The sequence below is a fragment of the Desmodus rotundus genome, chromosome 5, assembly GCF_022682495.2.
Source record: "Desmodus rotundus isolate HL8 chromosome 5, HLdesRot8A.1, whole genome shotgun sequence".
In the NCBI taxonomy this organism is placed as follows: Eukaryota; Metazoa; Chordata; class Mammalia; order Chiroptera; family Phyllostomidae; genus Desmodus; species Desmodus rotundus.
The window spans coordinates 153,355,263-153,365,098 of NC_071391.1; the positions used below are offsets into that span (position 1 = coordinate 153,355,263).

Consider the following 9,836-nt stretch of genomic DNA (forward strand, 5'->3'; position numbering starts at 1 on the left):
AGAGGGAGCAATGGCGCTTGCTCCACTCTGCTGGATTTCAGTCACTCCCTCCACTACCCCCAATCAAATTGGGCCCTTCTGGTGCTGCTTCCTAGTGGGTGGGCTTGTGTACATTCTAGGCTCCTGTGGGCCTCTCCAATGAACTCTCCTGTGAGGTTGGGAGTTCTCCTGACACCACAAACCTCACAGGTTTTTTCAGTCAGAAGTTTTCAGGCTTTATTTTCCCACGCTGGGACCCTGGGTTGTGAGGTCTGTCTTCATCAGAGTTCTGCCTCCTGGTTATCTGCACACAAATGTGGGACCGCCCAGCCACCAGCTGCCTCTTCACCCGGTCCGCCAGCCGCTGCCTTGCCGCCAGTCCTCTCCGCCCTGCTGCCCAGCTCCGCCCCTCCTACCGGTCTGGATGAACTTTCTTCTTTATCTCCTTGGTTGTCGGACTTCCATACAGTTTGATTTTCTGGCAGTTCTGGGTTTGTTTGTTTTTTTATTTTGTTGTTGTCCTTCTTTTGGTTGTGCGAGGAGGCACAGTGTGCCTACCTACACCTCCATCTTGGCTGGAAGTCCCAGCACTTCTGGGAGTTGATTTATGCTTTCCTCTTGGCATATGGGAGCTCTTAGTATGATCTTTGTACCTGTTCTGTGATTTTAAGATTATTTCTTAAAATAGACATCAAAATAGACTTATTCAGTGCAACTTTCAGACATCACCCATCTCTCTCCTTCCTCTTTGCTCTTCCTGTCTAGGTCAAATGCACCTTCTTGAAGTACATTCTTTCACTGAACAAAGAATTATTTATCACCTGTTGTACACATACTCCAAGGATTGTTTTAAGTGCTGGAGTTGCAGCAGCAAACAGAACAGAACAAGGTCCCTACCCTCACGGAGCTTACCTTCTCGGGTTAGGAGAAAGATGTTACACAAGAAAAACATGTTGCGTATCAGATGGCAGTAAGCGTGGTCAAGAAGGATGAAGCAGAGAAGGGAGATAGGGAGTTCCAGGGACTACAGGAAGGGGGAGGTGGCAGTTTTAAGGCCCAGACTAAGAAGGTGGTGTCTGAGCAAATTCCTGGAGGAGGCAAGGAAGGGGACCATGCTGATATCTGGTGGAAGAGGACCCCGGGAGAGGGGCAACAAATGCAAACTTTGTGGACAAGTTTGGGTCAGGCATGTACTGGGAGCAGCAGCCACGTTCAACCCTGAGGCAACAAGCACAGCCTGTAAAGGTTAATGGGGTAGAGACACCAGGAGCTCCCAGTTCCTGATGGGATGTGTGCTTCTGTGACAGCTCAGTCTGTCTGCTTAGGGACTTATAATAGTGCCAGACAGGCCCTTTTAAGACAGTGTTGCGGGGGGGGGGGGGGGAGCTGTTGCCAGGAATCTGCATTTGAAACAAACACCTCTAGGTGATTCAGATGAACTGCTCTCTAAGGTCTGAGAACCTCGGTTCCAGCTGCTTGGCTTTCTGGTCATGATTCCAGTGAGCTTCCTCTTCAACATGCGCCAGCACTGGGACCACCTGCCTGTGGAGTCACCAGGACTGTGCTCAAGGATGGCAGGGGCAGAGGGCACAAGGCTACTGAGGACACAGAGCCCTGGGAGCTGCTGTGCTCAACCCCTGCCCCTTCTTCACAACTGGATGGGGGGAGGGCACAGGGGGCTAACTTGCCTGGGCTAGAAAACCAGAGGGATTATATTTCCACATCCAAAGCTCCCATTTGAAATAAGGAAAAGATAACCCAGAAAAAGGAAAGTGATTTCCCAAAGTCACACAAATGGTTGTGAGGCAAAGATGGGCCTGGAAGGCATAAGGATTTACTAGTCAGACACACTGTTTGGGTTTTTTGTTGTGTTTACTTTAATTTTGAAATAATCTTAAAATCACAGAACAGGTACAATAATCATACTAAGAGCTCCCATATGCCAAGAGATCCTGTTCAAGTTTTGCCAGTTGGCCCCAAAATTGACATTTATAGCAAAAGGATCCAACCCAGGATCGTGTGTTGCGCTTAGTTGTCATGTCTCTTTAGTCTCCTGTCTAGAAGAATTCCTCAGCCCGTTTTTGACCTTTATAACCTTCATATTCGTTAATATTACCGGGCAGTTAATTTGTGGACTGTCCCTCGGTTCAGGCCCATCTGGAGTCTCCGCATGGTTAGATTTGGGTGGTGCACAGAAGTGGCTCTGTGGTCTTCTTTGTGTCCCATCAGGTGGGACACCATGACATTGCTTTGTCCACTACCAATCGTGTGAACTTTGATTATTTATTAAGGTGGCGTCTGCCGGCCTTCATTGTGGGGGGCGGGGCGGGTGGGAATACCATGAAACTATGTAAATATCCACTCCTATTTCATCCACCAGTTTGAACATTCATTAATGTTTCCTGCTTGAGTTAATTATTGCTATATGGTTGCTGAATGGTGGCTTTTAATTTTATTATTTCTTCTACATTTATTAGTTGATATTAACTTGTGAGAAACTGCTTTCTCTTCAACTTGTTTGTTTACATCAGTGTGGACTCAAGATTCCTATTTTATTAAATAGGTAATAATTTAGTAGTAGTAGTAGTAGTAGTAGTAGTAGTAGTAGTAGTAGTTTTGATTCTCAAATATCTCAGATTTGGTTAGTGGCTGTGCCTGCAAGCTGGCTTCTGAGTCCTTTTGAAATGTTCCCATTGTTCTCTGAGTACTTCCTTACCTTACGGCACACAAAGATGTTACAGGCTCATCCAAGGAGTCCTGATTCCTTTTAGTGGTCAGTGGTTTGCTTATTGCTAATGGCTGGCTCTACTCCCAGGCTCTGTCATTGGATGGAGCTTAGAATGAATATGCATAGTATGCACATACATGCTCATTCAGACACACTTTAGAAGTATATGTACTTTACATCTACTTATCTAACTACGAGTTCACACTGCTTCCTCCAGTTCCAACCCAAAATCTCAGGGTTCATTCCAGTGTCCCTGTTTTCCTATGACGACCCCTTTCTCTGAGGAGCTGAGAAACCTGGCTCCCACCAACTTCAGTGCATGCACTTATTTGCACAGTTCCCCAGTACATGGCGATGCCCCACACAGGGCCGCCAGCCTGCTCAGGTGCCCTGCTCACAAGGGCACCAACCTCTGCTAGGCCCCTGCTCTGCACAGCCATGCCTAATGGCTTCTGACTGAATTACTAAGGAAGCGAGAGGAAAAAGGGAAGGGAGGAGGGGGACACATTATATTTGAAGCAGGAACCCTCCCCTATTTTATAATCCTCTCTGTGTGCTGAGCAAATTTTAAAAAGTGCAGGAGGATGGAAAAAGAAAGGATGTGAACTGCCCCTACTCTGGGGACTTACCAATCAAAAAGTCAGGGAGAAACTCTTTCTGAATGCCAAAAGCAAAAACCCCAGCGTGCTCGTCACCTGCGCTGCTCCCTGGCTTACATCTGGCTTCCACCTGGCGCATGTCCTCACAGGGAGCTGGCCGTGTTAAGGACCCTCTCCTGTATGCCCCTAGATAAGGCTTTCAAGTCCCTGGCCTCAGGTTCCTCATAGAAGGGTCAAAAGTAAATACATAAAATCTCTTAAAAAGAGAGAGAGAGAGACTACAGAATTTTACAAAGAATAAAGAGCCCTGTACATTCGAAGAGTTATTATTATCATGATTGTATCAGTTAGAATGTAAGATCAGCTGCCTAACGGAGATCCAAAAGAATTGGGAATTAATCACGACAGAAGTTTTATCACTCTCTCAAATAGCAATATGGGTATAAGTGACCAGGGCTGGTTTGGGGACTGCTAGGGGTGCCCCATGGAGTTAGAGACTGACACTCCTATAATATTGTTATTCCAACATCTTTAGAGTGTCGTCCTTGTTCACACGGCCAAGATGCTCATCAGCACATCTGTACTCCAGTCAGTGCAAAGGGAGAGAAGGAGAAGTAGGAGTGTGCCCTTCTCCTTTATAAGAATCTGGAAGTCGCATAATCCCATTGGCTAGAACTTTGTCTACCTGCCTTCAAGGTGGAATCTGTCTTTATTCAGGCTGGCTAATAATCAGGGGTTTTATTCTGGTAACCGCATCTATGGTCCTGTTTCTGTTCACAAGGTGAGCCCTGTGAACGCTCTGTGTTCTTTGGGCCCTTCCTAATGGCCTCTGCAAAGCCCAGGAATGTCTGCCAGGGGCCGCAGAGCCAGGGTCTGCAGGACTTGGGCCTTATATGATTTGGAGAAAGGAGAGCTCTTATTAAGAAAAAGAATGAAATTATGAAACAAAATTAGGTATGAAAGTGAATGGTTGTTTCAAATGAGAAAATCAATCACGACAAATTGCACAATTTAAAAGCTGACAAAAAGCCTTGGCCAGAGCAAACAGTCCATGTTTCTCACTCTCTCTTTCTCTCTCCCTTCCCTACTCTCTAAAATCAAAATTCTTTTTAATTTTTAAAAAATTAAAAAATCTGACAAATACCACATCACAGAATTTATAACATATTGTAATATTTGTATTATTTAAATACCTGACAAACCTCTCTGAAACTTCCTGCCCTGTGCTTTCTGACTGTGCACTTTTTGGAAGCCTCTACATGTGACAACAGTTTTGTAATATTTTCCAGCCAAAAAATAGAGAAATAATTCAGTCCTTCTTGTAATGTGATTGACTTAAAACTTTTTTATTATTGAGAGTTTAGAGAAGTTGCTTTCTGCTTCAAATCATTATTGGTAACATCACATAAATTTTTAGAATTACAGTTCAATTTTTGTGTGTGCAATACATAATCTTAAATACTATTTGAAATAATAACGCTTATTAACCAGTTTATTGGCAATGTCCTAATCATAATGGCTTATTATACATTTTCAATACAGATTTTGTTTACTTATTTTTAGAGATAGGGGAAGGGGGGGAGAAAGAGAGAGAGAGAAACTTCAATTGGTTGCTCCTCGCACGCCCCCAACCGGCCCATGGGTACCTGGCCCGCAACCCAGGTGTGTACTCTGACTGGAACTGAACCAGGGCCCTTTGGCTACGTGGGACGACACTCAACCAACTGAGCCACGCTGGCCAGGGCTACAAATTTTGTATATTATCTTCATATGTCAGTATTTGTGGGGAAGCAGAAAACATAAAACATACACACTAGCTCTTTTAGTACCACTTACAAGATGATGCCTGTAAACACAAGAATTCTGATACATTCTCTGCACAATTTCCATCAAGAAGAGGCAAAATTATGTGTGTTTATGACTATATGCACCGAATCATGTACATTCCTGATGGGAGAACACTTCCATTTTAATCAGACATTGATGAAAACCAAATATTCCATGTATTTTGCTTTGCGTGTCTGATAATTGGAAGAATTTTCCACAGACTAGCTTTTGGCTCTTCATAATGGCCTTGTCTCTCCCTCTCTACCCGCTGGTGACTGGTGTCAGGCACTGGAAGACTCTTTGTCATTAACTTATGGTCTCTGGCCTTGCACCTTCATATTTTCCCCCCAGAGTGGATGAGTTAGCAGAGTCTGTGATAGGAGTATTCCTGGCAGGAGTATTCCTTCATTCCTACACTAGGTCATCTTAGCAAAAAGTTATCTATACATGCAAGTGACTGGGAACCACATAAATATATCCCACTACTAAACATGTCCCCAACTCAACAGCCCTTTAGCTGGATCTCAAAAAATGCCTGCAGCGATGCCACGAGGGTGTGCGGGAAGTAGGAGGGGAGAGAGACAGTGGTCTTAAGTGACTGCAGTTACGATACTTTCTTTTAGATTTTTCTCCCTGAACGGGTTGTATTACACATAGAAGGGATGGGGCTCCATCCTTCTTGGCTTCTGCCCTCCTCATGGCTCCAAGGACATTACTCAGCTCTTCTCTCTTCCTCTTGGCAAGGATATGTGTCCCCACCCTTTTCTTGATGAATTTCAGGGCCCTCTTGTCCTCAGAGACCTTGAGTAGCTCAATGGCGCGCTGCTCACACTCACAGCCGGCAAAGCCACATGCCTCTCGGACCCTGTCCCACACGAACTCGGAGTGCTTGCTGAGGGACCTGCGACGGGGGGACTGTGCCTCAGCTTGCTCACGTTCATGGTCACCGTGTGGCTCTTGATAAGGTCCAGGACCATGGAGTAGCGCAGGGCCAGGGCTGCTGCTCCTCAGGGGCTGTTCCTTTTACAATGTTATAAGAAGCGTGTGGCCATATGAATACATTGTCCGGGCCCTTCACTGGGCCCTGCAAGTGGGGCACCCTGGGGTTTAAGCTTCAGGGGCTTCACAGTAAACTTGCCTCAGTCCCCACGGGGGTGCAGCAGAGGTTTCGTGGCAGTGATTAAGGTCGAATGCAACCTTGCATTTCCCCCTGCACTTCCCCCTTAGGCCCCTCGCCCTGCCTTTTCTGCCCTCCCCTTGGTACCACTTCACTGTCCAACCCCCTCCCCAAAGAGCTCTCCCCTCCTGATGGAGACTCTACGTAGGCAAGTACTATGACAGAAACATTTGTAATGTAATACTTGTTTTATTTTTAAGATTCATACATGCCAAGTCAGTAAAGTTGAAATAAATAAACATAGGTGCACACATGCAGGAAATTGAACAATAGGTACATAACTAATTTAAATATATTGATTTATGTATTTCAGGGGCTTATTAAGGATGGGTACTAAGAGCTGCCCAGCCCACCCTGGGGCTGCGACCTACTCACAGGCAGCACTCGTGTAAGGCTGAGCGTCTGCAGTGTCGCTGCTGAGTGGGGGTGGGGGGTGAGGGGTGTGCATGCCCACACATGTGCACACACATGGGTGTGCACACCCGTGCTACACATCAGGTAGCGTGCAGAATGGGTTCTGTTTGGCTGGCATGCCTCTCTTTCAAAGATGCTTTTGAGCATGTGCATCCTCACGTAGCCATGCACTTGGTCCCCACAGAGGATAAGATGACAGTTTCTAGCGTCCCACATGTCCACACAGAGAGTCATTTTAAAAAATTGTATCAAATGGTCATATGTGAGGTCCAGTCTGTGACCTCCCCTTTCCCAAGCCGGTGCCAACCCTGCAGTGTAGCTGATAAAAGGACATCTCCATTTAAAAATGAAGCAATTAAACTGCTGTCACAGAAGGAAATTTAAGTCGTATTGCCTTCCTTTCCCCCTTCCTTCTTTGCTCCTCACCTCTGTCTCTCTCTCTTCCCTGGGCCAGAGGCCCAAGGGTGGGAAAATGTAATTTAAAAATATCCTAAAACAATACTTTTATTTTTGAGAAAATATGATAATATAGTTTACTTATCTACATTTTAAATGAAGACTGAAGAACATAAAATAATATTTAAACGGTTCTGCAGTTGGGCTGGTTTTGTATCTGGTTGGTTAAAATACATACTAGAGAGAGAGAGGAAACGGGTTTGCAGAAAAGAGATAAAGACGTGAGAGAGCCGTCCAGGGATGTCATCTGGAGAACACAGTACGTGTTGGGAAAGGACGGGGCGCAAAGGCCCTGCGTGGTGGGAGGCGCGAAGAGACGCAGCAGGAAGCGCTTTGTGCTCAAGCGCCGCTCTCTGGCCCCCCTGGGACCTGGAAGCTCAAGGAAGTTAAAGGGGACCTTCGAATCCTTTCAACGGGTGCAAGAATTCCAGTGTCCACTCTGCAAAGAAAAACAGGTTTTCTGCTTTCACAACCGTGTGTTTAACTTTTGAAACTTAATGCTAAGACAATGGACAGCCAGGGAATTCTAAAGCTTTGGCCAGCGCTTGAGGAGTGACTCGTGCTTCGGACACTGTCTTCCACACCTAACGAGCAGCGTCGGTGGAACCTACGACAGCTTTGCTGGTTCCCGCAGAGATCAGGGCTGTTGTGTGTCACAGTGCTGACAACTCACAGTGTTCGTGGCCCTTTCCCCTTGTCAAATTAAAGCCATATTTTCATTGCATTTTGTTCTGGTAGGATGGGATGTAGTCAGAAGGATAATAAAACAGTTCAATGAAAACAATGGAAAGGAATAAATGGATTTTGGCCCTTAGTGCAGCAGGGAAGAGTCATTCCTCACTCCCAACCACTCCCAGCAACGAGTGCCCTGGGACCAGCTGCTTACATCTCCCAGGAGCATTGTGGAGCTCCCGGCTCGCCCCTACTCAATTTGCTTTCCAAACAGAAAATAATTCTGAGAAAGGGGAGGAGTGTAGCAGTGAAATATTAAAAAAAGAGAGCTAAAATTCAACTCACACACCTATGCAAAACCCACTACCAACTGAAAAATGGAATCCAGTTTTGGAACAATCGTTTACAGCATTCTTGGTTTTATCGGTGAACTGAGGATTATAATCACGGCACTTCAGACAGGAAGGGAGCTTCATTCATTCACTTATTTAATGCCTGTTTGCTGAAGACTGACAAGGGGCAAGGCATTATACCAAGTGTCACCCCATCAACAAGTCCTCACCCCTGCATAGCCTACCGTTATCACCCTTTGCACTGCTACTTCCCCTCCCCCATCAAGTCTGGCCCAGGCTGCTGCACTCACCTCCTCACGGGCCTCCCAGCTTCTACCTTTTCCTTCCCCTTCCCTCCTGCCCGTCATGGTACATTCTCCACCCAACAGCCAAAGAGATATTTCATAGCAAAGACATTATATTTAAAATTTATTAAAATATGACATAAGAGGCTTAATACCCTCCAATGGCATTGCATTGTACTTTCAAAATAGAACTTGAACTTTTTTTTTAATGGCCTACAGGACACCCACATGATCTGTTTACTGACTGATTCTATGACAATCTTGTATCACTTTTTCCTCTTCAAAATGCTCCTCAGCTATACTGGCACTTTTAACATCTTATTTTGTTCCTTAATATGCTGTGCTTGTTCCCTGCTCAGGGCCTTCGCACTTGCTAAGTCCTTTTCTTGGAATGCCCTACTCCACACCCCCCACCCCTGCACTTTTAGATGACTTGCTCTTTTTGATCATTCCTGTCTCAAATCAAATGTTACCGTCTCCGTTAGGCTCTCCCAGGCCACTCCGTCTAAAGTGGCTGCTATCCCTGGCTGACTGGCTCAGTTGGTTGGAGCATCGGCCCATAGACCAAAAGGTTGCAGGTTCAATCCCCAGTCCAGGCATGTATGGGAGGCAACTGCTAGATGTTTCTCACACTGATGTTTTTTCTCCCTCTGTCCCTCCTGTCCTCTCTCTCTCTAAACTCAGTAAATGTATCCTTGGGTGAGGACTTTTTTTTTTTAAGATTTTATTTATTGTTTAGAGAGAGGGAAGGGAGGGATAAAGAGAAGGAGAGAAACATTGATCTGTGAATTGATCAGTTACCTCCCACATGCCTTCAACGCAGGCGTGTGCCCTGACTGGGAATCGAACCAGAGACCTTTCAGTTCATAGTGAGACACTCCACCCACTGAACCAGCCAGGGCTTCAGGTGAAGATTTAAAAAAATAATAATATGGTAAATTAAAAAATAAAGTGGCTGCTCACTCAGGTGATTTCGACTCCATTACCTTTTTTTATTTTCTAAAAGCACAGCACTGGCCATTATCTGAAGGGGTTTGATTTACTTCATTGTCGCCAGTAGTAGTTCTCAGCGTGGTCCTGGGACCAGCAGTTGTAGCATCACCTGGGAATGTATTTAGAACTGTATATTCTCAGACCCTCCTCTAGACCTACTGAAGCAGACATTGTGGGGGGTAGGTGGGAGGACACACAGAGATCTGTATTTTAGCAGACCCTCCAGGTGATTCTGATAAAATGCAAGTTTGAGAACCACTGGCTTGCAATGACTATTGCTTTTCTCCCGTATCCCCCCTAGAATGTAAATCCAAGTAAATGAAAGTCCATCTGTCCTGTTCAGCACAGTGCTGT

At 45.5% G+C, this 9,836-nt stretch overlaps 1 pseudogene; it reads right to left on the reverse strand.

The window, feature by feature from the left end:
* Positions 1-4,125: 4,125 nt before the first annotated feature.
* On the reverse strand, positions 4,126-6,758 carry LOC112298026 (large ribosomal subunit protein eL36-like; annotated as a pseudogene).
* Between the last annotated feature and the right edge of the window lie 3,078 nt (positions 6,759-9,836).